Source organism: Schistocerca nitens, chromosome 1 (assembly GCF_023898315.1).
Source record: "Schistocerca nitens isolate TAMUIC-IGC-003100 chromosome 1, iqSchNite1.1, whole genome shotgun sequence".
In the NCBI taxonomy this organism is placed as follows: domain Eukaryota; kingdom Metazoa; phylum Arthropoda; class Insecta; order Orthoptera; family Acrididae; genus Schistocerca; species Schistocerca nitens.
The window spans coordinates 1,307,479,267-1,307,506,264 of record NC_064614.1 but is presented as its reverse complement, the minus strand read 5'-3'; the positions used below and the strand labels follow the sequence as shown (position 1 = coordinate 1,307,506,264).

Here is a 26,998-nt window from a genome sequence, read left to right as displayed (position 1 = left end):
ATACTGGAGTTCGAAAAAATACTTTCCCTGTATTCGTCAAATTACTGGCTGGAGAGAGAAATAAATGATTCAGATGTAGATTTAAGTTATAAGTTAAAAATTAAATTGGACATTATTAAAACCACATCTAACAAAAATAAGGAAACAGTTGTTTTCAGTACGTAAATGTAAATGCAAAATTTAATAAAGATTTGGTACTAGAATATTTGCTTGTCTTATTCGCTAATCTACCAAATTTTCTCAACGCACTGAGTAGTATATCCGAACGTAAGTGTGATAGATTCATTTCGTAAATGGCTGCACAATATAGCAATGCAAGTGTTCAACAGGGCGGGCAATACGGCTGTAACAATATGTCCCCTCATCGGCACCCCTAACCGTACCCTCGCATTTACCTTGTCGTTCTATCGATAGTGATGTTGATTATGGTACATCGACGAGCGTCAGTAATGTCTTTCCAAGCATTACATGCGTGGGTGCGGTATTCATTATTATACATAGTGCCGGACGCCTGTCCTTCATAGCACTTGTTTGAGAGAATCTTGGCAGGATGAAGCACCTTCCAGTAGCGCTGATTCAAAGAATTTATCAGATAATTTCCTATGAATGAGGAGAATCGAGACATATAGCCAGTGTGAGTGTAGGTGTACCATATTTTTTTCGGGCGCTGACAGATATAAAAGATAACTGCACTGTTTGTCTGAAATTCGTATATGTTTCAGTGTAAAGTTACTGTGGCTTATGGTGTGGCATGATCAGACAGATGAGTGTGCGTCCTATCGTGAGGGATGTACAGATTCAGCACATCGATAACCGCGAAAGTATGAGAGAGATTTTTACGTGGAAAAGTATTTGTGCTATAGATACTGAGAATCATTCCAGAAGCACAGCCGTCAAGAGCAGACATTACCTGTACATCAGCCGGTGTCGGACTGCAGCAGCAATCGTAATCTTTAATTGTAGTTACACTGGTAAATATCTTCCTGGCTCCCAATATTCTTGTGAGTCTTGTATGTATTTGATGATCTGTAGACAACTTGTGCGATGTTTATCTGTATGCGTAAAATAATTTTGCTGCTGAAAGTCTCGTCTACAGAAAACAATGGCTGACGGTGCTCCCACACCGGCAGCAGCAGTTTGACGGGTAAATTCAGTGACGAACGAGCTGTCCCGTTAGGATCGCTAGGAACAATGCACCCTGCGCTGTTCTGGGAACCATTGGAACATCTCTCTCGGCGCTGAATCCGCACGGCAGGTATGCCTCGTCGTGCCAGCAACGGTGTCTAGGTGAACACGTATTTCGACAGGAATTTCTCAGGTGTCAAGTATGAAAGAGATGCTGCTGCCTCATCCTTGCAGGACTCGAACTGACAGCAACGCGTCGCTTGGCAGCAGCTGACGACCGCGTCGTCACTTTGCGGGGGCCGCCGACGCATCCCAACTCCTGGGGACGTGTGCCAAGCTGGCAGTGTTGGCGTCGGGCGTCAAGTGGCCGGATGAGTTTTTTATTAGTGATCTTTTGTTTAAATTATATACCATCGATTTCACAGACCAATAGGATGCTGAGAATTAAAAAAACAACTCCATACATGTGAAGAATACCGATTTAATTAATTTGCATAAATTTGTTATATCAACGTGGTGTTAGAGGTACAATAGTTAAGGGGAGGGTGTGCGTGAGTGGGTGACATGAAGCAGAACAGCAGGTTAAATGCAGAACAATAGGTTAATTTGCATAATTTTAATGTAAAATGCTGTACAATAGATTAAGGGGGTGGATGACAAAGAAGAATGCACCAGAAATAGCGTTCAGAAACATGTGAAATTCGAAAGGTGTACCAGAAAATGGTGGGAGGACATAACTAATTATTTAATTTGGTATTAATGGCGGTACAATAGTATAAGAAAATAGAGGTGACATGGAAAACCACTTAACAGAACATTAGGTTAAGTGCTGATAAATTCCCAAACATTAGCTTAAGACAACCAGAGTACACTGCCGAACATTAGGTTACGCAACATGTTTGCCACATGTAATTGCTTGTTACCAAATAGGACAGAATGATGAGTGACAGAAATCCAAACCCACAAACTGAATTCGTCATAAATAAACAATACACCATTGAATTTACTGTTATAAAGTCCTTCCTCTCCACCAATTTCCATATATTCCATACACTGCTTTGAATCCTCTAAAAGAATTATGCATACATAGCAGTCAATTTCCCTCCAAATGACCAATCAACTGAGTCTTTTTCCCATCGATTTCCGAGAGGGAGGGTGGAAGGGGAGGGGGGTTTACCAGAGGGGAAGGGTTGATTAATCGATCAATTTAATTAAGTAGTTAATCAAGTTGATAAGAGTGATAGGGGTCTATTCCAATAGTTCAGAACTGAAAGTGTACCTGTAACAGGGAGCGGGGAGGGGGTGGAGGGGGAGGGGGAGGGGGCAGGGGAACAGGAGGTTATGTGTCTGTCAATCAAAAGGAAGGATCCTTTTAGCAGAACAATAGGTTAAGTACCTGTCAATCAATGGAGAACAACAGATTAAGTACCTGTCAATCAAATGAGAACAATTGGTTTGTGACTGAGTGCATACATGCCCCTGATGCAGGCAATCCACACTAACAAAATGTGCCACAAAGAAGTTTGTCCTACTACTGAAGTGTAATTGGCTGTCCCGCATAGTTGAAAATTTATTGCTTGAATAATATTGTTTTCGTGCATATTGTCACATTAATAATTTTCCTAAGTCGTTATCCAAGTAGTATCCATCCTATCCCTTTGTACGATGCGAGATGAACTGAAAATGAAGAACATTATTAGGTTATCGAAACATAATTTTTCCAACTTTTGGACAATTACGTAATAATGAAATGTTTGGCTGTAGTGCGAATTATGTCAGAAATAGAATGATGCAAAAGCCAGTATAAATTCATTTGCTAACAACAGAGATACTTTGATATAAAAAATTGGTAGTAAAACTTAGCTGCCTGGTGCATTGTGTGCCATTCCACACCGGCAGCCCAGGGAATTACCGTCTCGTGTGCAGTCTGCCGTTCACACGACAACACAGGCGGTTTCATTCGGAGTGGTGTCACGACTCGGAAGCACGGAATGCTGACGAATGGCGTCGCACCGTTGGCGATATTTGGTTTGTGGGGCGCTCAACTGCGCGGTCATCAGCGCCCGTATAAGGTCCTAATTTTTACACTGTCCAATTTTTTGCACAATCCAATCGTAGCCACTGTGACGGGTGATGATGAATGATGAGGACAACACAAACACCCAGTCCCCGTGTCGCACAGTGTTGAGTCGCGCGCTGCCCAGGGCGGCCACCGCCAGCGAATGGGCCGCCGACCTGGCCAGGGCAGCCACCACGGTGCTACAGCCGGCGGTCGCGCGCTCTGGAAGTCCACTCAGGTCGCGGCCGGCAGTGATCGAAGGCACTCTGAGCGCGCAACCATACGCCACGGACATCTCGCGTCCTCGTGTATTACGTCTCACGCGGTGCCATTTTTTTTAAAAAAAAAAGGACAATGCTCGTCAAGACGCGACGTGTCTCTACGAACTGTCTGCCTGATGTCGAGGTACCCCCGTCGCCTGGGAGATCGCCAGATCCGCTCCCGACAGAATACGTGTGGGACGAGTTACACGAGTTGTGTGCCAATTCTGTCTAAAATTGATTCGATTTTAAAATCACTGAAATAATGTCACACACCCGTGAAGTTTCATTCCGCTTCTCCTTCTGGGACCTGCACTTTTATTGCCAGACAGTGAGTATGGGACGTAGCTGCAGCTGTATTCACTACGTAGTGAAGAGGTGCTACCTTCACTGAAGATAACAGCAATGTGTCGAAGGAAGAGGTGCTCCATTCCCACCAGCCTATGTAGCCGACAATGCGACATTAAGTAAATTCTTAATTTTAGTCGTTGCACTATAATATGGATAAACTTGTGTAAATGCCTCGCTCCCAAAGAGAGTTTGACTCTGGCACTGAAACGTTGGCGATATCTTCTGAATCGGAAATATCTTTGCAATCGTTGTGATTATGAATCCACGTGCAAATATATCGGATCTTACGTGCTCATAAAAATTGCAAATTGTCTATACCTACATTCGTGGTACATCTCGACCAACGTATGTATGTAGTTCGTGGGAAATGTTTTATATACTAAAGTGAATCCTGGAAGTATACTGCAGTTTCTGATGAGAAGAAGGACAGCAGACAACGGTTGATACTAGTAACAGAAGCCTGAAAATGTTCGAATGTGCGTGAATTCCTAAGGGACCATACTGCTGAGGTCATCAGTCCCTAGAGTTACACACTACTTAAATCTATCTTATAGTAAGAACAACACACACACACCCATTCCCGAGGGAGGACTCGAACCTCCGGCGGGAGGGGCCGCGCAGTACCTAACATGGCACCTCAAACCGCGCAGCCACTCCGCGCGGCAATATAAGAAGCCGACTCCCACGAATACTCGCCTTAAGAACTGGAAGCTGGTAAGCAGACATCCGTCCGCGTCTACATCGTCAGTCGGCCGGTTCAGTTTGCCCAGCAGCTCTCTATCTCTCCCGCGTGTCAGACAAAGCAGTAACCTTTCTCGCTGCCCTTGTCTGTATACGTTCGAAACGCCTTGTCAAGCCTGTTTGCAAGGAGACCCACACACTCGAACGATATTCTAAGACGGGTGGCCCAAGTGTTGCGTAACCAGTCTCTTACGCTCGCTGACTGCATCTTTCCGACATCCTAGCGGCGAGCCGAGGTCTGCCGCCAGCTTTACCCACAGCTGAGACAGTGTGATCGTCCTGTGCTACATCAACATAAGGCTGCGTTTCGGTGTTCTGTGAAGTAAAAATTTTGAACATTTAAAGCAAGTTGACAATTTCTGCACAACTGTCGTATCTCTCTCGACTTTTTGTAGCTTTTTCAGATACTACTTCGTTACAAATGGCATCGGCACTTCCGGAAAACCTCAAGTTACTGTTAATATTACCTCGAAAGTCATTAATATACACGACGAACAGCAAAGGACCCAACACATTGCCCTGGGGCACACTCCAAGTCGTCTCAACATCTATCAAGGACTCTCTATCAGATAGTGATGCATCGTCCCTACCGAGCAACCCATAGTCTACTCACAAATTTCGCTTGACACACCGTATTACCTAAATTTTGTTAATGCGCATTCGTCCGGTACTACGTCAAATGTTTGTCGGAAGCGAACAAGTACTACGCCAAGGTGACTGCCTCGGTCAGTGCCAGATTGGCACTCTAAGTCAACTCGCTGCTCCTCCCGAGCATTCCGACCGTAACCGACAAGCTACAGGAGCGTGCTTTCACGTTCGACACGCGCTTTTATTGTTAACCAGGTTTCCTCTAGAGATCTCTGAAAACTGCTAGCAGAGGTTTTGTCGTGTGGTGTGTTGAAGTAGCACCAGCGGGTGAACGGCGGCAGTGAAGGAACGTGGCGTGTTCTGCCACCCGGAACATAGAGTAATGAATGAAAACGTTATGGCCATCTGATTAGTAGCTTATTTGCACACTTCTGGAATGTAACACAACAATGGTTGTTGACGGCACGGATTCCGAGAAGCCTCGGTAGGTTTGCGGAAGTGTGTAGTACCAGGTGTCTACGCGAGGTGACGTTAATGCCAGTAAATTTGGGGAGGGTGGTTTTCGGTGTGCAAATGGCGCCCCATAGCAACCCAGATATGTTGCACTGTGTTCTGATGAGTCGAATCAACTGGCCAACGCATCAACGTGACTCGAGTTGAGTGCCCCTGTAACCACTGAAGCAGGATTCTGGCCCCCCAACACAGGGAGTCGTCCAGGTGGAAGACGCCGTCGCCATCAGGGGCGACGTCGAGCGCGAAGCGATGCGGGCCGTGCCAAGTAACGGTGCCCTCGGCCGCTACCGTAGCTCCACCGGAGCCCAGGGGAATTCCGAACTACGACGCGACGTTGTTCCGGACATTCGTGCGCGGTTGACGACACGTGGAGGTCTGGCTCTGGCCGTGAGTCGTTCTCAGATAGGCAGACGGTAAGGCGAGCACTCGAGATAAGCGGGGAAGCGGGGTTCGAGTCCCGGCCCTCGCTTCATTATACTCCCGACCACTCTGCATATTCGTAACTGCGGATATATTTCGTGTATGGTATAATACTGCCGGCGACCGTGGCTGCTCTTCGCCTGGATAGCGGCGTATCCGGACACAGTGATCCACTTTGTAAGGCAGTTATCACATTTTGTTAGTGAAGAACGCTGCGGGGATGCAGCTCGGGCCGCAGACGTACCGATCCTCTTATCAGTTGAGAACCTACATAAACCCGGACGTTAGTGGCTCCCAGTATACTAGCTGCAGCCCTCCTCCCCCCACCCACCCACCCACCCCCGCCGAGCTTTATGTAGGTCGCGGACAATTTCATCGACGTCACTTAAAATTAAGCACGTCGTAAAATATTAGTGTCTCTGTAAGTTGTTTGTCGCTGAGCAGGAAAAGTACAACCTAAACAGGCTCATAATGTTAGTCGACGTTATTGTATTCGGCTGTTGCTAGACTGGTATTATGAAATACGATTTAGAAACGCGGGCCACGGTTTGACAACGACGTAAGGGATACTTGTATCGACAGTGGCACGGCGTGGCCACCCGTACCGCCGTACGCACCGCCGGTTCTCCGGAACTGCAGCCTCTTTCAGCTGTGGTCCTGCCTCCGTGCTACGATACGACCGACGACGGCCGAGCGCTGACGGTTACGCGCCGCACTGCCAAGTCGGAAGCCGCGTGGGAAGGCCGGCTCCTGCACTGCTGTCTGAACAGTCCGCTCGTGTGGCGAAACAAGTTACAAGGTTAGGAGCACTCTGTCAGCTGCTGGGGTAACACAGCTTATTCCTGGGTAATGCTACACGTATCGCAAACAGAAAATGTTAATGGCAGTTACTGTTTACAAACTACGTATACAGGGTGTTACAAAAAGGTACGCCGACCGCGGTGGTCTAGCGGTTCTGGCGCTGCAGTCCGGAACCGCGGGACTGCTACGGTCGCAGGTTCGAATCCTGCCTCGGGCATGGGTGTGTGTGATGTCCTTAGGTTAGTTAGGTTTCAGTAGTTCTAAGTTCTAGGGGACTTATGACCTAAGATGTTGAGTCCCATAGTGCTCAGAGCCATTTGAACCATATTTGAACAAAAAGGTACGGCCAAACTTTCAGGAAACATTCCTCACACACAAATAAAGAAAAGATGTTATGTGGACATGTGTCCAGAAACGCTTACTTTCCATGTTAGAGCTCATTTTAGTTTCGTCAGTATGTACTGCACTTCCTCGATTCACCGCCATGATTTCATACGGGATACTCTACCTGTGCTGCTAGAACATGTGCCTTTACAAGTACGATACAACATGTGGTTCATGCACGATGGAGCTCCTGCACATTTCAGTCCAGGTGTTCGTACGCTTCTCAACAACAGATTCGGTGACCGATGGATTGGTAGAGGCGGACCAATTCCATGGCCTCCACGTTCTCCTGACCTCAACCCTCTTGACTTTCATTTATGGGGGCATTTGAAAGCTCTTGTCTACGCAACCCCGGTACCAAATGTAGAGACTCTTCGTACTCGTATTGTGGATACAATACACCATCCTCCAGGGCTGCATCAGCGCATCAGGGATTCCATGCGACGGAGGGTCGATGCATGTATCCTCGCTAACGGAGGACATTACGAATATTGCCTGTAACAAAGTGTTTGAAGTCAAGCTGGTACGTTCTGTTGCTGTGTGTTTCCATTCCATGATTAATGTGATTTGAAGAGAAGTAATAAAATGAGCTCTAACATGGAAAGTAAGCGTTTCCGGACACATGTCCACATAATATATTTTCTTTCTTTGTGCGTGAGGAATGTTTCCTGAAAGTTTGGCCGTACCTTTTTGTAACACCCTGTATTTGAGTACTGCATTTTGCGATTAAAAAGGAATGAAAATAAGGGGCCACCAGCTGCTGGAATGCACATTGCGAATAGGTGTATAGTATAACATTTTGAAAAAGAAGAAAAACACACCATTTTTGTTTTTCTGTCGTTGCTGTGCTGTCCTTCGCCTACAATTTTAAGGAAATGATTGAGTAACATTCTTGTGGTTGTTGTAGAGCGACAGCGCCGTTTGACAGTGAAGCGGCAGTGTTTTCAATACCGGTGACACACAGCCCTGCGTGTCCCACTCCGTACACAGAATGCTACACGACCCCTGCCGGTGGCTGACAGAAATTTGCACTTCCATTGTCAACTTAAACACGCCGGTAGGCTGGTACCAATATGCGATATCAAACAGAAACGCTTTACTTCCATGTTAGAGCTCAGGTTCTACGACTCTTCAACACGTTAATCGTGCGAAACACACACGAAAAGGGTATATCAGCACAATATGAAACACTTTACACAACAGTTTGTAATATATCATATTATTATTATTATAACGATTGTTCCCCTTTAGGAGAGCGATTGAACTTGAATTCATAATTTCATCTTCGGATGCTTTTCTTCTTTGCTTCCCAAAACCTCCTCATCCTCTCAGAATGCTCCTTCTTCCGTTCCTCTGTCCATTTTTTACCAGGCTGACGCGATGTTCTTTCCCCAAACTTCACACTTGTGATTTTATGCCGGCACTCGGTGCGATCTTCGAGATTTTTTATGTTGATCTGCTGTAGATCCCTCTGGACTTCTTTCAGCCATTCCGTGCCACATTTACTCCTTGTTATAATATTGAATAATTTCTTTGCTGTTCTGGACTCTTCCATCCTGTGGATGTGTGTATAAAATTTGGCTCGGCGCTTTCTGATTTCATCTGTTACTATGTTGATCTTTCTATAGAGCTCGTTTTGTGGTCTCTTCATCCAACTGCCATTTTTGTTGATTGGACCGTAAATCTTCCTGAGAATTTTTCTTTCCTGCTTTTCTATTTCCTTAATTTTAGAATCACCATCAATCACCATTGTTTCAGCTGCATAGATTGCTTCTGGAAGAATCACTGTTGTATAGTGCCTTAATTTTGCGTCTGTCGAAATGCACTTCTTGTTGTAATGCGTCCATGTTAGCTTGTAGGCTTTCTGGAGCTTGGTGATTCTTTCTTCATTGGCAATTCGGTTTAATCCTGAGGACTGTATAGTTTCACCGAGGTATTTAAAATGGAACACTTGTGCAATTTTACCATATTTTGTTATTAAAGGGGATTTATTTTCTGGCTGCCTTTCCATATATTGGGTTTTTTCATAAGATATCTGTAGTCCGGTTTTTTGTGAAATTTCATGTAGTTTTTCCACTGCGTGAATCGCTTCTGTTCTGTTATTGGTGATAATTGCAATATTGTCAGCGAAAGCAAGGCACTTGACTTTAATTCGGTTCTCTTTCTTGATACCGATTTGGATACCCTTTACGTGAGGTTCCCATTCCCTGATTATCTTTTCTAGAACAATATTGAAAAGGATTGGGGATAGTCCGTCCCTCTGTCGGACTCCAGATTTGATTTCGAAGAATTCTGATACTTCGCCCATTAATTTCACTTTGGCCGTTGTTCCTGTAAGTGTCTGTTCTGTGATTTTTCGTGTCTTTCGGTCGATCCCAAATTCTTCCATGATTTTAAACAGGGTTCCACGGTCCACTGAATCATATGCTTTCCTGAAGTCGATGAATGTAACTACTGTGTTTCTGCATTTCCTCATTTGTAATATTGTCTTTAAGCACCAGATCTGTTCCGCACATGACCGTCCTTTTCTGAATCCGGCCTGGTATTCACCAAATAGTGTATCTGCTTGGGATTCTATCCTGTTTAAAAGCGCTTTGGAAAGGATTTTGTAAGCGACTGGGAGCAAGGAAATTCCTCTGTAATTGTTCATGTCTGTCTTGTCGCCCTTTTTGTGTAGCGGGTGAATTAGAGCGCATTTCCAGTCCTCTGGTATCTGCTCCGTTATCCATATGCCTGATATTATACGGTGTAATTTCTGCAGAAGTATTGGATCGTTTAGTTTCCAGAACTCAGCAATGATCCCATCTTCTCCTGGTGCTTTGTTATTTTTCAACTGCTTGACTATCTACATAATTTCTTCAAGATCCGGGGCATGTGAGTCTGGGTGTGTGAATACTGGAGAAGAGAAGACAAGTTTTTCTTGGGGTGGTTCGCAGTTGAGGAGGGAACTGAAATATTGGGCTAAGATTTTGCAGTTATTTTTCGTGTTGGTTTCCAAAGAGCCATCGGGTTTCTTGAAGCACAAACTAGGCACTTGGTATCCCTGTAAGTTTTCTCTGAAAGTCTTATAAAAATTTCTTGTATTATTTTTGATGAAATCCTGCTGGATTTCAGAGTGTCTGTTGTTGTCATATCCCCGTTTTTCTTTTCTAATTATTTTTGAGGTCTGTTTTTGGGTTTTAAGAAAGTTCTCCCAGTTTTCTTCAGTTTTGTGACTGCTAAATTTTTTCCATGCAGTTATTCGGTTGTCAACTGCCTCATCACAGGTTGCATTCCACCAGCGATGTTTCCTGTTGCGAGGGGGTTGTCCTAATTCGAGGGCTTCCTGAATTTTCTCTGTTAGTTTCTTCCAGTCTGTTGATTTTTCCTGATTAATTTGCATGATGATTTTTTCTTTGTTCAGTTGCAGATATTCCGGATCTGGTTTGGTACTTTTGGGTGGCCTTTTTAGCATTCTGTTGAGTTGGAATTTTGTTTTTATTTGGAGAAGATGATCTGATATATCATATTATTATTATTATTATTATTATTATTATTATTACTTTCTTTTCTCCCTCGTTCTTTTCTTTGTAAATAATAAGTGATTTTGTACCAGCGATACTATTGCGTCACCAACAAAACAAGTAGAGATATATGCTCTGCAATGTTTCAATTTCTTTATACTCATCTCTTTGTCTCTATAAGTGGTAGCGGGTGGACGTATGACGAGTTCCGCTGAGTTAATATCGTTAAAAAATGTGTATTCAAATTCTACATTAAAAGGTGTTACAGAAAGTTATCGAGATAGCAAAGTTTATGCGTACATTCACGACGACCACGCCCGTCTGCTCATCATTCCGCGACGCGCCGAGAGTCCTGCATCAAGAGGATGGAAGCACACGAGGATAAACAATTTGCGTGAGCAGAATAGGGGCTATCCGGAACCAGTATTGTCGTACCAGGCTTTATGCACAATGGCGGTAACAAGAAAAAGAAGTACGTACATTTAAATGCTGAATATATGTATTGAATATTGAGTGTGTGTTGATATTAGTGCCAGTTAAAGTTCATTCAGGATATGTGTACCTTCCAGTTTTTTCCAATTATTCTTGCAAAATCTCTTTTTCTAGTTATTTAATCAGTTTCCATTATACATTACATTTTATTCCCTCCGCCACTATTGAAGTTTTCAAATACCCGCACAAATAAAAGTCTAGTGGACATAGATCTGGACAATTCGGAGCCCAACTAACTGGTCCACCTCTACGTGTCCGTCGGTCACGGAATCTTCGTTCAGAAGCCTACCGTCATTAAAGGAGCAGTTCTATTGTGCAGGATGTACATGTTTCGCCGCACTCGTAAAGGCGCGTGTTCTAGGCAGCAGAACAGGTGGAGTGTTCCCTAAGAAGGCCCGGTAAGGTGTGCCGTTGAGCCTGGGTGCTAGAACATGTCACCAGTAAAGCCGACCCGAACGTTGACAGAAAATCTTTATTAGTCACTTGATTGGACAATTTAGTGAGGATTCTTGACAGACAGCCCGTAATAAGAAATACGAGTGGCCTCAAAATTGAACCTTACGAGATTCCTTTCGTAATTGCGCCATTGTCACTGCATTTTTCTCTCCTTCAACATTGTTTGAATTATTCAAGAACAGCTATTTGCATTCCGTTTCTTAGGTGTGATTCAAAAGAGCTGTGTTTCCTATGACTAATGTGACTATGTATAATTGTAGAATGTGAGCTCTAACATGGAAGTAAAATGTGAGGAATGCTTCCTGAAAGTTTGAGCATACCTTTTTCTTACACCTTACGTAAGATGCAAAGTTCAGTACACAAAGCGGCGGCCACTTAAGACAGGAAAAATGACTGAAACCCGCCTCGACCTGGAGTTGCTTCAGGTCCGGATGGCAGACGCGGCAGATTAAAACTGGGTGCCGCAACGCAAACCGAAAGCGGGAGGTCGCCTGTTGCAGCCACCGCTCTTACCGGCTGAGCTACTCTGTCACAGACCCTGCGTCAGTTTCGCCAGTATTCCGTATCTTCTACTTTCCAGACTGCTGAATGACTCGAGTGCTTCGGCACCGCCCGCCAAAGTCAGCTTTCCGCGTCGGACTCCAAGCCGGACACGCGGTTGGCAGCAAGTTTCGGCGCACACTCCACTGCAGTCTGAAAGGATCATTCGCGTGTTCCTATTCTGACCTCCTCGAATTTCTAGAATCTGTTTATAGCGGATGCTAAAGAGCAAAGGGACACATCTGCAGCATTAGTGTGTTTTTAACAACTAACGATATGACACGTACAGAGGACTCGTACATCAGCATTTGTGAAAAATACGGACATAGAGTTAGCAATCGAGCCTGAACTTAACCAAAAATCTGAAAGAAGCCTGCTCTGCAGTTATATTAAATACTTCCAGTTCGTTTCCCATTACAGGCAATATATTTACTTGTCACCAGAAAATTGTTACCCACAACTGGCAGTGCTCAGCTCTGCTGTTGAAAAAACATTTTTTATCCTTCATCACAGGTATTAAGATAATTTGCGGAAAGAGTGGCTCATACGGTACGTTTCAGAACTGGTTAGAATTCAAAATTTCCTGTTTTACGTTGGAAGGAAGCTTGTTCAACACCTTGGCACCAGAGCACGCACGGACGCAAAAACTAAACGAAAATTACTTTTCTACCCAGCATTGCGACTACGTAGGTCACAGTTTGGCTGAAAATCATTTTTTTTTTTAAAAAAAAGAAGGGCGTTACGGGATCAGCAAACTCGAAGAGTACCGCTTGGCGGAAACTAGTTATCTGGAAATAAATATTCATTACAAAACTTGCGCCAGTCCCACGACGACGTTCTTCGACCACACTGTAGCTGTGTAGGGGTGTCATTTGTTCAGCTTTCTAGTGTCATCAGCAAATATCATCGAGGCGTAAACGTGTTGGAAACTGAGTATAAGAATTCCAATATTCTAAAAGAGTCCTCGGCAAAATTCTTATTTCCCACTTCTGTTGCAGAAATTCAATATTTGCTTTAGGAGTACTGCCCAAGAAGACAATTTCATCAGGTAACAAGCATTGAAAACATGCAAAATAAGCCAACGCTCTTCTCTTTAGCTCACAACAATGAGACATAATTCTTAAGGCACAAAATGGTGAACTGAGCTTCCTGATTAATTTATCCATATGGTGTCTCCATTTTATTTTGTTTCACAACTGGACACCGAGGACATGTACACAGCATGTTTGACATACTGTTTGACCAGTAAGGTCCAATGCTGGTGCTAGAAGATCTTCTTAGCTTGTTTGATATCGCATAATATTGTATATAATTCGTGACGTTAAGAGTTAAACTGTTTCCCGCGAAACGCCCGCTCCGTTCATCTATAATCAGATCTCTGTCTGCTAGGGTTGAGTACGGGCCCTCCATTGGTACGCTTGGGTCAGCAGCGAACATTAAAGTTTTTTAATCTCCCTTCAGTCATCGACGCCAACGGCTTTGCCGCAGTGGTAACACCGGTTCCCGTCAGATCACCGAAGTTAAGCGCTGTCGGGCTGGGCCAGCACTAGGATGGGTGACCATCCGGTCTGCCGAGCGCTGTTGGCAAGCGGGGTGCACTCAGCCCTTGTGAGGCAAACTGAGGAGCTATGTGATCGAGAAGTAGCGGCTCCGGTCTCGTAAACTGACGTACGGCCGGGAGAGCGGTGTGCTGACCACATTCCCCTCCATTTCCGCATCCAGTGACGCCTATGGGCTGAGGATGACACGGCGTCTGGCCGGTACCGTTGGGCCTTCCAAGACCTGTTCGGACGGAGTTTAGTTTAGTTTCCTCATCGACAGATCACTTTTATGTACATTGAGAATAATCTTGGAAGCAGTACTGACCCGCTCAGTATTACGTTCCCGCACTCTGACGTTCGTTTGTGGCCTGTCACAAAGTTCGATATGAAGGTAAGACCCCGCCATGTTAGAAGGACGCAATTAATGCTTTATTAGCTCTATCATGACTTGGCTTGCAAGGTCTTGTATCGATTTCCCTCGGGAGAAATCTTTAAGAAGGCGAAAAACACAGGCGGATACCAAGTTTTGCTCACTTCAGTGAGTCATTATAGATCTGGAGGTCACTTTCTCTAAAACTTTTCAAAACACTGGAAAGGGTCAAATAGGTATGTAATTATAGGTGGTTTGCTTGTGTCCAGTTTTATTGGTGGTGTTAGTGCAGAATATTTACGTCTGCCAGGATATGAGCCCTCAGTCAAGGACAGTTTTAAAGGTAATCCTATCAATCCAGCACAAGATACAACTTTACAGCGAAAAGATATACTACTTCTTAGTGAGGCGACGAATTTTATAATCTCCTTACGAGTTGAGTATTTCAACGAAATGTCTATGGGCGGTGCAAGCAATGTCTCCACAAGTTGATATAATGCACCAATGCATCCGTATGTGGTTTTTTTTTTTATTTTTTTTTTTTTTTTATTGCTGGGTGCAACTATTGCTGCCACTGTGTGGAAGTGAGGCCCGCGAGTGACGGACAACGGCTTAAATGTTTCACCGTTTGTCGCACAGTTGTTTCCTAGGGACTCAGTTTCATTTGGATTGTCAATTTTGGATTGTCTCTTGTTTGAAAATATTACATATAGTTTTGCCTCAGTCTTGTTACGTTTTATTCTTCACGACATTGTGCGTGATTCGCTTTTAATAACAGAATGATAGATTTTACAACACTTGTCGTAACACAGTTTCAGTTCTAGAGCACAGCTTGTCCTCTGAATCAGAGCTCTCATACGAACTTGGACATAGATACGACTGGCTGCTCTCGACGGTAAAATGTGACAGAACATCTAGACTGAAGCCTCCACAAATAATGATTCTCTTATTAAGTTTGTTTCTTACAATACACTGACGGAAAAAATCGTAGCAACAAAACTAATTAATGTAGAATAATGAAATTTCGGAAATATATTTGTCTAGGTAACATATTTAAGTGATTAACATTGCAAGATCAATGGTTAATGTAAGTGTGAGATAAGTCACTGCAAATATGAAGTGCTGGTACATTAATAACCGGTGCAACCGCCAGAATGTTAAATGAAAGCATGCAAACGTGAATGCATTATGTTATATACGTGCCAGACGTCAGTTTCTGGGATGGAGTTCCATACCTGTTGCCGTCGGTCGGTCAATAGAGAGGCGGTTAATGCTGTTTGTGGATGAGGCTGGAGTTGTCATCCGATGATGTCCCATATGTGCTCGACTGGAGACACATCTTGTGATCGAGCATGACAAGACAACATGTCGACACCCGGTAGAGCATGTCGAATTGCGACAGGAGTACATGGCGGTGGGATAGGCGTTATCCTGTTGGAAAACACCCCCTCGAATGCTGTTCGAATGACTAGACTGACGTTAAATTTGCAGTGAGGGTGTGTGAGATAGCCACTAGAGTGATCTTGCTGACATATGCAATCACACCCCAGACGCCAACTCCAGGTATAAGTCCAGTGTGTTTAGCATGTAGACACGCTGGTCGCAGGCCCTCAAAATGGCCTACTTCTAATGAGCACACGGACATCACTGGACTGAGGCAGAACTAGCTTTCATCAGAAAACACGACAGACCTCCAACCTGCCCTCCAAAGAGCTCTTGCTTCACCGAAGTCGTAAATGGTGATCGTTTGGGGTCAATGGAATGCATGCTACAGGCCGTCTGGCTCGCAGCTGTTCTTAAAGCAACCGACTTGTAACCCTTCATTGTGTCACTGTGATGCCAATCCTGCTGAAACTGCTGCAGCAGATGCAGTACGGCTGTCTGGAGCCCGGTCTTCTTCCGACCGCACTTTCGTGAGATCACTCCTGCCACCAGATGGTTCAAATGGCTCTGAGTACTATGGGACTTAACATCTGAGGTCATCGGTCCCCTAGAACTTGGAACTACTTGAACCTAACTAACCTAAGGACATCACACACATCCATGCCCGAGGCAGGATTCGAAGCTGCGAGTGTAGTGGTCGCGTGGTTCCAGACTGAAGTGCCTAGAGCCGCTCGGGCACATCTCCTGCCACCAATCATGTACAGTGGCGACATTCCTGCCAAGTCTCTCTGCTGTATCGCAGAAAGAACATCCAGCTTCTCCTAGCCCCATTACACGACGTCATTGAAACACAGTAAGCTTTCGATAATAGCGTTTCTGTCGCCTTAAAGGCATTCTTGACTACCAGCAACTCACCACGTCATATCACAAAGATACATAACGCTCACGACCGTCAAGAGCGTGTACGTAAAGCAAACTTGATTTGTGTGCTGGTGTAAGCTGGCGCCAGTCAGCTACACCCAGTCAGCCAGTCATACAGGCAGTCAAGGAGCCGAGTCATCAGTCGCATTCTCAGTTGGCTCGGCCTCTAGCTCACAGTACCCAGCGACCAGAGTAGTGTACTTCATCAGCAGGGAGTTTAACGTGAACTATTACAGACGAGCTCGTACCACAACACCTGGACCACCTTAAGTAACTTCTTCTTCTTATCAATAAAGGACCGTGCTAATACACGCGTGCAGTTCGTGTTATAGACGAGGACACGGGCCACCAACAACGCCCCCTCCTTGCTTCCCACGGTACATGCCTGCAGTGACAACGAGGCGACACGGAAATTTGCATCCTCCTGGTTACTAGCGCGACATTTGAATACACATCAAGTTTCGCACAACTGCTTCTTGGTGCTGTGATTCTTTTTTTCAATTTTCATTTCCTGCAGGTGATCTGTGAACTGTCCACTACTACAAGGTAGTGTATTTCCTGATACAATACTGTGCCACATCACTCAAACGACGAATACATTCGTTTCGACAAACAATGTCTACGGGTGGCAGTGATTCCGAGGAGATTGAAAATAAATAACAGTTGAAATTAGGAAAAATAAATACATTACAGACCATGATCTCTTTCTTAAAACACGTCGAGGCCGTGGGCCCCCACAAAAACAAAATTCAAGAACTATCCAATAGAACATTGGTTAAGCTGAAGGGACCGCGGCTTAAAGCCATTTTTGCCACACACAGCCGCTTCCCCGGTACTACAGCTCTGCACTACCAGCTGGTACCCATCGATGTAAATGTATTCAGCTTCGGTGGTGCTCCGGTACCTGCTGGCTTACCATCGGCCCTGTATGGATATGACAAGTTCATTGCATTTCTTAATGACTGTTTAGATGTTTTGATGGAAGTCGCTAAATGTAATCTGTTTCGTATCCACGCCTTTGTTTTTCTAGTATTGGTTTCATTTGTAGCTATATTTTATTCTTTCGTCAGGTCTTTCGGACGAATTTGTCGTGAAAAACGCTTAAGAAACACACTGGAATCACTGGGATACGATGAATACCGCATCGGTCAGACTGGTTGCTTCTCGCAACACACAGCGTAAGTATTTTACGAGAATCATTCGGGTGCAAATCGTGCCGTTTGTAACTGGATCGAGTGCGGGGCCAAGTGTGAACCACAGCCCTTCCCAGAGAGATCTTCCACAGAGCGGCTCATCCGGCGTTCATCGTGTCGCTCAAAGCGTGCCATGCAAAGTGCTTCATTTCATCCCCATTTTTATAATCAAGGATGAGAATAAACTATTTCCTGCACACCAGACTATTTTGTATTACACGGTCTATTCGAGAATCGTTCAACAAAGAGCCTAAAACACAGGCAACATAGCTGAGGGCTGTACTTCGCTTTAAAATACTTGTTACATGATAACCACTTCGCAGAGGGTTATGTAAGTACCAGCTGAGACATTACTCCCGTGACTTCTGTCCAGCCACAAGATGTTCGTCTTCTTGAAATTCTTCTTCCAATACTTGGCTCGGTCCTTATGCACTGTGGGCGTACTGTCAGTCTATTGTTGAACTTGTCGAGATGTCTCAATGCTTTCGACTTCAGTGTTGGAAGAATCGTACCTACTCGAGACAGCGACACTGAATCTACAACCTTATCTGGAAGACGACTGTGATCCAGTTTTCTGGCTTGCCAATTGCAGTCCACAAAACTGCCAACTCTTGCGCTACAGTCAAAACAGCTCGATGTTGCAAGAGCAGCTGGCAGTTACTGAGTACCACTGTAGCGCCACTCACTGCATCTCCAGAAATGACCAGAATCAGTCCTCGCGCAGGTCGTAATACGAAATCCCCTACGAAAATAACGCTGTCGTTTTCCGCAGTGATTGCCTTTCTAAACGATTGTGCGGCAGTCTGCGCTCGGGTTCAGCGCGATAACCAACTTTTGCTTAAAGTACTCCGACAAAAGGCTTTGTTCATTGAGAAATAATAAATAACAGACTTCAGGGAATGATTTTTGATGAAATGGATCGTAAATGCAAAGTGTTGTGATCGGCAACTGCGTTTCGTAAATTAAATGTAATTTTTAAGCTTTAAATACTTCACAAAAAGAAATATTTTCAATTTAAATGTGATTTTTAGGCTTTAAATACTTTGCAAAAAGAAATTTTAGCAACAGAAAATTATAATTATTTGGGGAAGATTATTATATTCCCGAAACGGAAAATTGTTTACGGAAGACTAGTTTCACGCGTTTATCAAGGGTAGTTTATTAATGGAGGGTGGGGGGTGGTATGACGTCAAACGGGACGACTTGGAGCAGGAGAGGCACCACAGGACATTGTAATTTCCACTGTCTATACCTTTACAAATAAATTCACAAGACTTTGTCAGCATGACCAGGAAGGTTTCGGGATTCACACTCATAGCAGTGGAAGTTAAAAAACATAACAAAATAATTTTTTTTACACGCGAAATTTCATTATTTTTTCACTTGCTATTGGCTGCATTTGTCGCTTACGTTCTTCATAAGTAAGAGAGATTCTTCGATGAATTTTGCACAGCATGCAAACCATAGTTACAGGTGTATGAAACACCAAACACCAAAAATTAATGAGCTGCTACAATTTAAGCTTCATGTTTAGAAAAAACTCAAAGTTTATAGTTAATTATCTCAATTTTTACCATAGTATTTAATAGATTTCGAAAATCATAAAGTATCGCGTAGCGAAGATTATTGCACAGGTGAAAATGTTTACTGCCACAAAAACGAGCGTTAGGTTAATCCACATCCACTACATAATCCAAAAAAGCGTAATAACTTGTCAGTTGGACTACGATAAAGTAACGGTTTTGACAGCAGCTACGCAAACCTAGTTACTGTATAAATTTTCCCGTAGAGCCGTAGAAAGTTGGTTGTGTTGGAATAGTATGTTGTGCCACGTATGTGATGTGATGGGCCAAACTATGACGAGCCCACGCGCTGGACTGCGCACCACGGCAGCGTTTCGGCGTGCCAACGAGCCGACAAGTCGTCGGTGGGTTTCCGAAGTCACCAAGTGTCTGTCTACATCTACATCGACGTGGTTACTCTGCAATTCACACCTACGTGCCTGGCAGAGGGTTCATCGAACCATCCTCATTCTACCTCTCTACCATTCCACTCTCGAATGGCGCGTGGGAAACAGGAACACCTACACCGTTCCGTTTGAGCTCTGATTTCTCTTATTTTATTGGGATGATCATTTGTCCCTACCTAGTTGGATCTCAACAAAATATTTACGCATTCGGAAGAGAAAGTTGGTGATTGAAATTTCGTAAATAGGTCTCGCCGCAAAAAAAAAAAAACCCGCCTTTGTTTTAGTGACTGCCACTCTAACTCGCGTATCATATCAGTGAGACTCTCACCCCTACTGCGCCATAACACGAAACGAGCTGACCTTCATTGCACTTTTTCGATTTCCTCCGTCAATCCTACCTGGTAAAGACCGCATACCGTGCAGCAATATTCCAGCAGAGGACGGACACGTGTAATGTGGGCTGTCTCTTTAGTGGCTTTGTCGCATCTTCTAAGTGTTCTGCCAAGAAAGCGCAATATTGTCTATGTGGTCTTTCCAATTCAAGTCGCTAGTAATTGTAATTCCTAGGTATTTAGTCCAATTGGCTCAAATGGTTCAAATGGCTCTGAGCACTATGGGACTTAACATCTGTGGTCGTCAGTCCCCTAGAACTTACAACTAGTTAAACCTAACTAACCTAATGACATCACACACATGCATGCCCGAGGCAGGATTCGAACCTGCGACCGTAGCGGTCTCGCGGTTCCAGACTGCAGCGGCTAGAACCGCGAGACCACCGCGGCCGGCTATTTAGTCCAATTGACAGCCCTTAGATTTATCGTATACCCAAAATTTATCGGATCTCTCTTAGTACCCATGTGGATCACCTGCAACTTTTCTTTGTTTAGTGCTAACTGGCACTTTTCGCACCGTACAGAAATTGTCTCTCTATCATTCTGTAATTTGAACTGATCGTCTGTCCACGCCCGCCTGAGGCCACACAGCTGGCGCCCGATACTGTGGTACACGTGTTACATCGGGTTTAGATCGGGCGAATGTGGCTGGCGAGAGGTGAGTCCAGTGTGGCATTTCTGAAACCACTGCGGCACGCTTCTGCCCTCGTGGCACGGACAGCTGCGCTACTGTGAGATGCCCTCGCCGTCGGGTAAGATGTGGAGCACGAAGCGACACGGGTGGTGTTCGCACAGACAGCCACTTGTCACAGGCGCTACGTTTGCTATACTGTAGGTCCCCCCCCATTATATTATAAGAACGACTCCAGCGGATGTTGTCCGTGTCGCGGTGCACGGCTGGAGCAGCCGTTCCCCTGGACGGCGGCCTGCTGGGCTACGACCGCTGCCCTGAAGCGACGAGAAACGTGGCTCGTCCCAACAGCCGACCGTTTGCACTGACCGGCGGTCGAGCGCGCACGGTCCACTGGCCACTGCGACGCCAACTGACCGTGTCGTCACGTGAACACGGAAACACGTGGCGACCGGCCGCTGAAGCGTCCCGCGTTCAACTCACTGTGTGCGGTGAACAGCGAGCTCCGCCTGCAACGGCGCTGCACTCTCCCAACACACTGCCACACACAGCGCGGGAGAGCCTCAACTCTCCACGTTCCTTCACGAGTCGAGGATGTCCAGTATCCCGTCAACTGGTCGTGCTTTCACCGTCTTTCAGTCACACGCTCACAACAGTACCGCGCAAACAGCCCATCAACTTCACCATTTGCGAGAGGCTTGTTCACGGGCGTTGGGCTGTAACAATGAGCCCTTTGGACATAAATAAAAACTCATGTTTTTAGCTGAAAAAAAAAGAAACTCCCTTTAACTGTTTCAGCAGTGTAAACTCCCATCTTCAGGAGTGAAATAAGCTCAAAAGTAAGAATCGGACGGTAGTCTCCGCTGCTGGAGAATAAATAAAGCAGAGTGAGATTGCTAAAAATATATATGATATGTCCGCCGAGTAGCAAACTATTTTATTTATTCTCTAGCCAAAGAGGATACCGCCCGATTCTTATTTTGACGTCGGCTTACCAATCACAATTTCACTTCCGACGATGACTGTTGAAACTGTTGAAAGCGATGAAGTAAACGAAATAAAAGTTTTCTTCCACAGCTGGCGACTGACTTTTTACCTTTGTCGATTTATTCTGCAGCTGAACTGGAGCTGTGAACAAAATTGTAAAATCAGCCCTTTGTCAAAACTCGATCGTACAGGTGATTTTGTATATTGGGACGCGTGCCGCCGCTCAAATGAGTCCCCACACTACTACTTTCCTTTGCGCCTTACGCGGTCGCTATGCCAGCAGGTGGCATGCGGTCTCGCACTGGGCAATGCTCACAATATTTTGGCTAATTACTGTACATCGTAATACAAGTGCTTCTCTAGATACAGACACGTTAAACTTCAGCAAGTATGGCATCGAGAGGATCGGCGTATAAGCTACAGAGCTGTCACTTAAAATTGTAATCATCACAATGTTCGCATCCAACAAAGGTCAAACTGTCACGAGGTATATAACCACATGCACGGATAACAGAATATGATTAGGATTCCAGGGCAGCAGCACAACGTTGGTAGGAGCAACATAATATACACTACTGGCCATTAAAATTGCTACACTACAAAGATGACGTCCTACAGACACGAAATTTAACCGACAGGAAGAAGATGCTGTGAGATGCAAATGATTAGCTATTCAGGGCATTCACACAAGGTTGGCGCCGGTGGCGATACCTACAACGTTCTGACATGACGAAAGTTTCGAACCGATTTCTCATACACAAACAGCAGTTGACCGCCGTTGCCTGGTGAAACGTTGTTGTGATACCTCGTGTAAGGAGGAGAAATGCGTACCATCACGTTTCCGACTTTGATAAAGGTCGGATTGTAGACTATCGCGATTGCGGTTTATGGTATCGCGACATTGCTGCTCGCGTTGGTCTAGATCCATTGACTGTTAGCAGAATATGGAATCGGTGCGTTCAGGGGGGTAATACGGAACGCCATGCTCGATCCCAACGGCCTCGTATCACTAGCAGTCGAGATGACAGGCATCTTATCCGCATGGCTGTAACGGATCGTGCAGCCACGTCTCGATCCCTGAGTCAACAGATGGGGACGTTTGCAAGACAACAACCATCTGCACGAACAGTTCGACGACGTTTGCAGGCCGCGCAGGATTAGCCGAGCATGAGCAGCCGTGAAATGAGAGGTCCTCGGTTCGAATCTTCCCTCGAGCGAAAATTTTGCCGGCACGGTAGCTCAGCGTGTTCGGTCAGAGAGCCGCTTGGCCTCTGTAATAAAAAAAAACTGAGTGGAAGGATCAACCACCGAACTTGAACAGGATGTCTTGCGACGTCCGCAACGACCTAACACAACGATCAACAAGGAACAAAATGAAAAAAAAAAAAAAAAGCGGTCAAAGGCGCTGCAGTCATGGACTGTGTGCCGGTCCCGGCGGAGGTTCGAGTCCTCCTCGGGCATGGGTGTGTATGTGTTTGTCCTTAGGATAATTTAGGTTAAGTAGTGTGTAAGCTTAGGGACTGATGACCTTAGCAGTTAAGTCTCATAAGATATCACACACATTTGAACATTTTTGACGTTTGCAGCAGAATGGACTATTAGCTCGGAGACCGTGGCTGCGGTTACCCTTGACGCTGCATCACAGACACGCACGCCTGCGATGATGTAGTCAACGACGAACTTGGGTGCACGAATGGCAAAACGTCATTTTTTCGGATGAATCCAGCTTCTGTTTACAGCATCATGATGGTCGCATCCGTGTTTGGCAACATCGCGGAGAACGCACATTGGAAGCGTGTATTCGTCATCGCCATACTGGCGTATCACCCGGAGTGATGGTACGGGGTGCCATCGGTTACCCGTCTCGGTCACCTCTTGTTCGCACTGACGGTACTTTGGACGTTACATTTCAGATGTGTTACGACCCATGGCTCTACCCTTCATTCGATCCCTGCGAAACCCTACATTTCAGCAGGATAACGCACGACCGCATGTTGCAGGTCCTGTACGGGCCTTTCTGGATACAGAAAATGTTCGACCGCTGCCCTGGTAAGCAGATTCTCCAGATCTCTCACCAATTGAAAACGTCTGGTGAATGGTGGCCGAGCAACTGGCTCGTCACAATTCGCCAGTCACTACTCTCGATGAAGTGTGGTATCGTGTTGAAGCTGCATGAGCAGCTGTACCTGCACATGCCATCCAAGCTCTGTGTGACTCATTGCCCAGGCGTGTCAAGGCCGTTATTACGGCCAGAGGTGGTTGTTCCTGGTACTGATTTCTCAGAATCTATGCAGCCAAAGTGCGTGAAAATGTAATCACTTGTCAGTTGTAGTATAATATATTTGTCCAATGAATACCCGTTTATCATCTGCATTTCTTGTTGGTGTAGCAAGTTGAATGGCCAGTAGTGCACATTGTGTAGATTACTTGACTACACGGTGTGTGTTTCTCATCCGAATGGCGGTTGTTCGTGTGTTGCGCCGCGTGTGAGAAGCGGAAGCACCTACCAGCACACACAGGACCGTGGAATAGAGGCGCTGCAGTTCATCCTGCGCTGTATTTCGGTTCGCGCTCGCCACAATACGGCGACTGTGACGCGGGTGTGAGATTAGTGGCCTCAGGAGGAGAGGGCCGTACAGCGACCCGCCGTACCGCGCGTCAGCAGACTGGCCCGTCTGCCCACGCTGACAGCGACCGTTTTCGCGGGTTCTCTCAACGCAGCGGCAGGGAGAGAGGAGGCAGCGAAGGCGGCACTGGCACTGCACACTGCGGCGGCACCAGCCAATACGATCAATTAACTGCACCAAGTAGCACGGAGTGACGTACCTGTACCTGTCATTAAAACTCAGTTTAGCCGGCCGGTGTGGCCGAGCGGTTCTAGGCGCTTCAGTCTGGAACCGCGCGACCGCTACGGTTGCAGCTTCGAATCCTGCCTCGGGCATGGGTGTGTGTGATGTCCTTAGTTTAGTTAGGTTTAAGTAGTTCTAAGTTCTAGGGGACTGATGACCTCAGATGTTAAGTCCCATAGTGCTCAGAGCCATTTGAACCATAAAACTCTGTTTGGCTCGACGAGTAGCCGGGTTACAGTCAGTGCAGCTGCCCAAGATGACGGCCCTGCGTATTAGATGCCACATCCTGTACAGTCCCAATCGCGTGGAAATTTAATGACGTGTCCTTCCCACTACACTGTACATGCACAATAAGTAAAGTGTCGTCATCTGTTATGCTTCTGAGCGTTGGAGTTTAAATGAGCAGCAATGTGTTACTCTATAGTAATACGAGAAGGAATTGAATCCCTAAGAGCAACGATAGCGGAAGATTCCACGCCAGAGGTGATTCCGTGGGTGATGCGGTTATGCTGTAAGCCACAATGGATCAAGACAGGTATGCATGTCTCCTTCCGCACGGTATTCGGGCTTTAGACAACTGGTCACATTAATGTGACCTGACAGTTTAGAAGTGAGACGTGGATTTTGATGGCAAAAAGCCATGAAAAACCGACCTCTGCTAAGAGAGCAGTAGGGTGATGCATTCAACTAGGAGAGACACATGGATCAGCAGTGGGAAATGTTACTATGACTATTGCTAAGACGAAACGGAAGTACTCAGGACACGTGCAAAGCCGCACGAGTGGTAGCTAGACCGAAGAAGTTCTCTCCCGGATTCCGAGAGATAAGAGGTAACCTAATGGGATGTCCGTGCACAAGTATTGGTACGACCTCTGCTGCTGCTCCTAATGGGAATGCGGCATGCATGCTAGTGACAGAGGAGCGGCAGCGTTGCGGCGAGACGGAAGCGAGGCCGGGCCCCAGGTGCCAGGTGCTGTCCTGCTGGAACACGGCAGCGCCTGCTCGCTGTGTCCAGTCGACGTGGCGGCCGGTCCGCGGCTGGTACCACGGCGCCGCCACGAAACCTCGCCACCCACACCGGCCTCGCCGTAACTTGGTATTGCCCGCAGCAGCTGTGCCCCCCCCTCCCCTCCCCCACTTATGTATCTTTGGCACGCTAGCGTAGAAGATGTCACAGCGCAGGCGAAGTGTAAAATCCGCGCAATTCGACCGTTTTATTGTTTGCAAATAACTTATAAAATGACTTTAGATTTTCATTTCTGCACGAATGAAATCGCGTTAGACGCAGAAATTAGAAAGTGTAGAGCATAACGGTTAAATTATAAGCTACATGTGTTTTTCGTATCCTTCCTCAATCAAATTTCATTCAGCGAGAGAAAACTCGTACATGTACGCACTGTTTATTTCAAAATTGCCCTGAAAAACGTAATTTGTACTACAAAAATGTAGAGGCGCTTCAAATAAGTAATGCACTTTTGTTTTTTTTTTTTTTTGCTCGGCCCGTTAGCCGGCGGCGCTGCACGTACCCTTAGAAATGCCGTCTGTAACGGAAATGCGTTCCAAGGACAGGGCTCTCACTGAGTTCTTTCTGAGGGAAAACCAGAGCGGTGCAGATATTCTTAGACGCTTACAGACTGTCTACGGAGACCTGGAAGTGAACAAAAGCACGGCGAGACGTTGGGTGAGGCGATTGTAATCATCGCGACGAGCCTGTCCGACGTCCCGCGTGCTGGCCGGTCGCGCACAGCTCCGACTCCTGCTGTGTTGAAACGTCATCGACAGATGACAATCAGACAAATCGCTGCTCAAACGGACGTCTCTGCTGGTGGTGCTGACACACTCGCCCACAGCTGGGGTACTCAAAGGTTGTTCCTCGCCGCCTAACAGAAGACTAAGCAACGAAGCACCGTCTGAGCTGAATTATTTGTGTGTTGTGAGACTACGGAACATGGGTTCATCACTTTGAAATCGAAACAAAACGATCTATCGAGTGGCGCAATACCATTTTTCTTCCGAACAAAAGGCTCAAAGCCGCTCCTCCTGCCGATAAAGTTATGTGGACGGCCTTCTGGGGCTCTGAAGGGGTTATTCTGTTCGATGTCCTCCCTCGTGGTGCAACAGTGTAGTCCGCTGTCCTCAGGGCATCCAAGTAACTACGTCAGCGTCTTCGTCGCCACAAAAATGCAAACAAACCTTTTCTTCCCCACGATAACGCGAGGCCTCACCCAAGTCAGCACAATAGATAGCAGTTCATAAAACTTTATCGGACTGTTCTTCCCCATTCACACTACAGCCCGATATCGAACCTTCCGGCTTCCGTGAAGGATGCACTGCACGTGGTTGATGGGGAGCGCACTGACGCAGCAAGACGCTGGATCCGACCTCGACCAGTGAGCGCGCACAGCCGTCACACTGAAAGGAGAATACGTTGAAAAATATGGGGAATAATACCGTGTATTGGCATCCTGCCGGCCGCTGAGGTCGAGCGGTTCTAGGCGCTACACTCTGGAACCGCGCGACCGCTGCTGT

The 26,998-nt window shown here is 45.9% G+C and overlaps 1 protein-coding gene and 1 pseudogene across 5 annotated transcripts in view; one reads left to right on the top strand and one right to left on the bottom strand.

Moving 5' to 3' along the window:
• The window catches only part of LOC126202545 (tight junction protein ZO-1), a 731,102-nt gene that overhangs the window by 373,035 nt on the left and 331,069 nt on the right, over positions 1–26,998 (bottom strand). The window lies entirely within an intron of this gene.
• On the top strand, positions 13,703–13,820 carry LOC126209821 (5S ribosomal RNA; annotated as a pseudogene).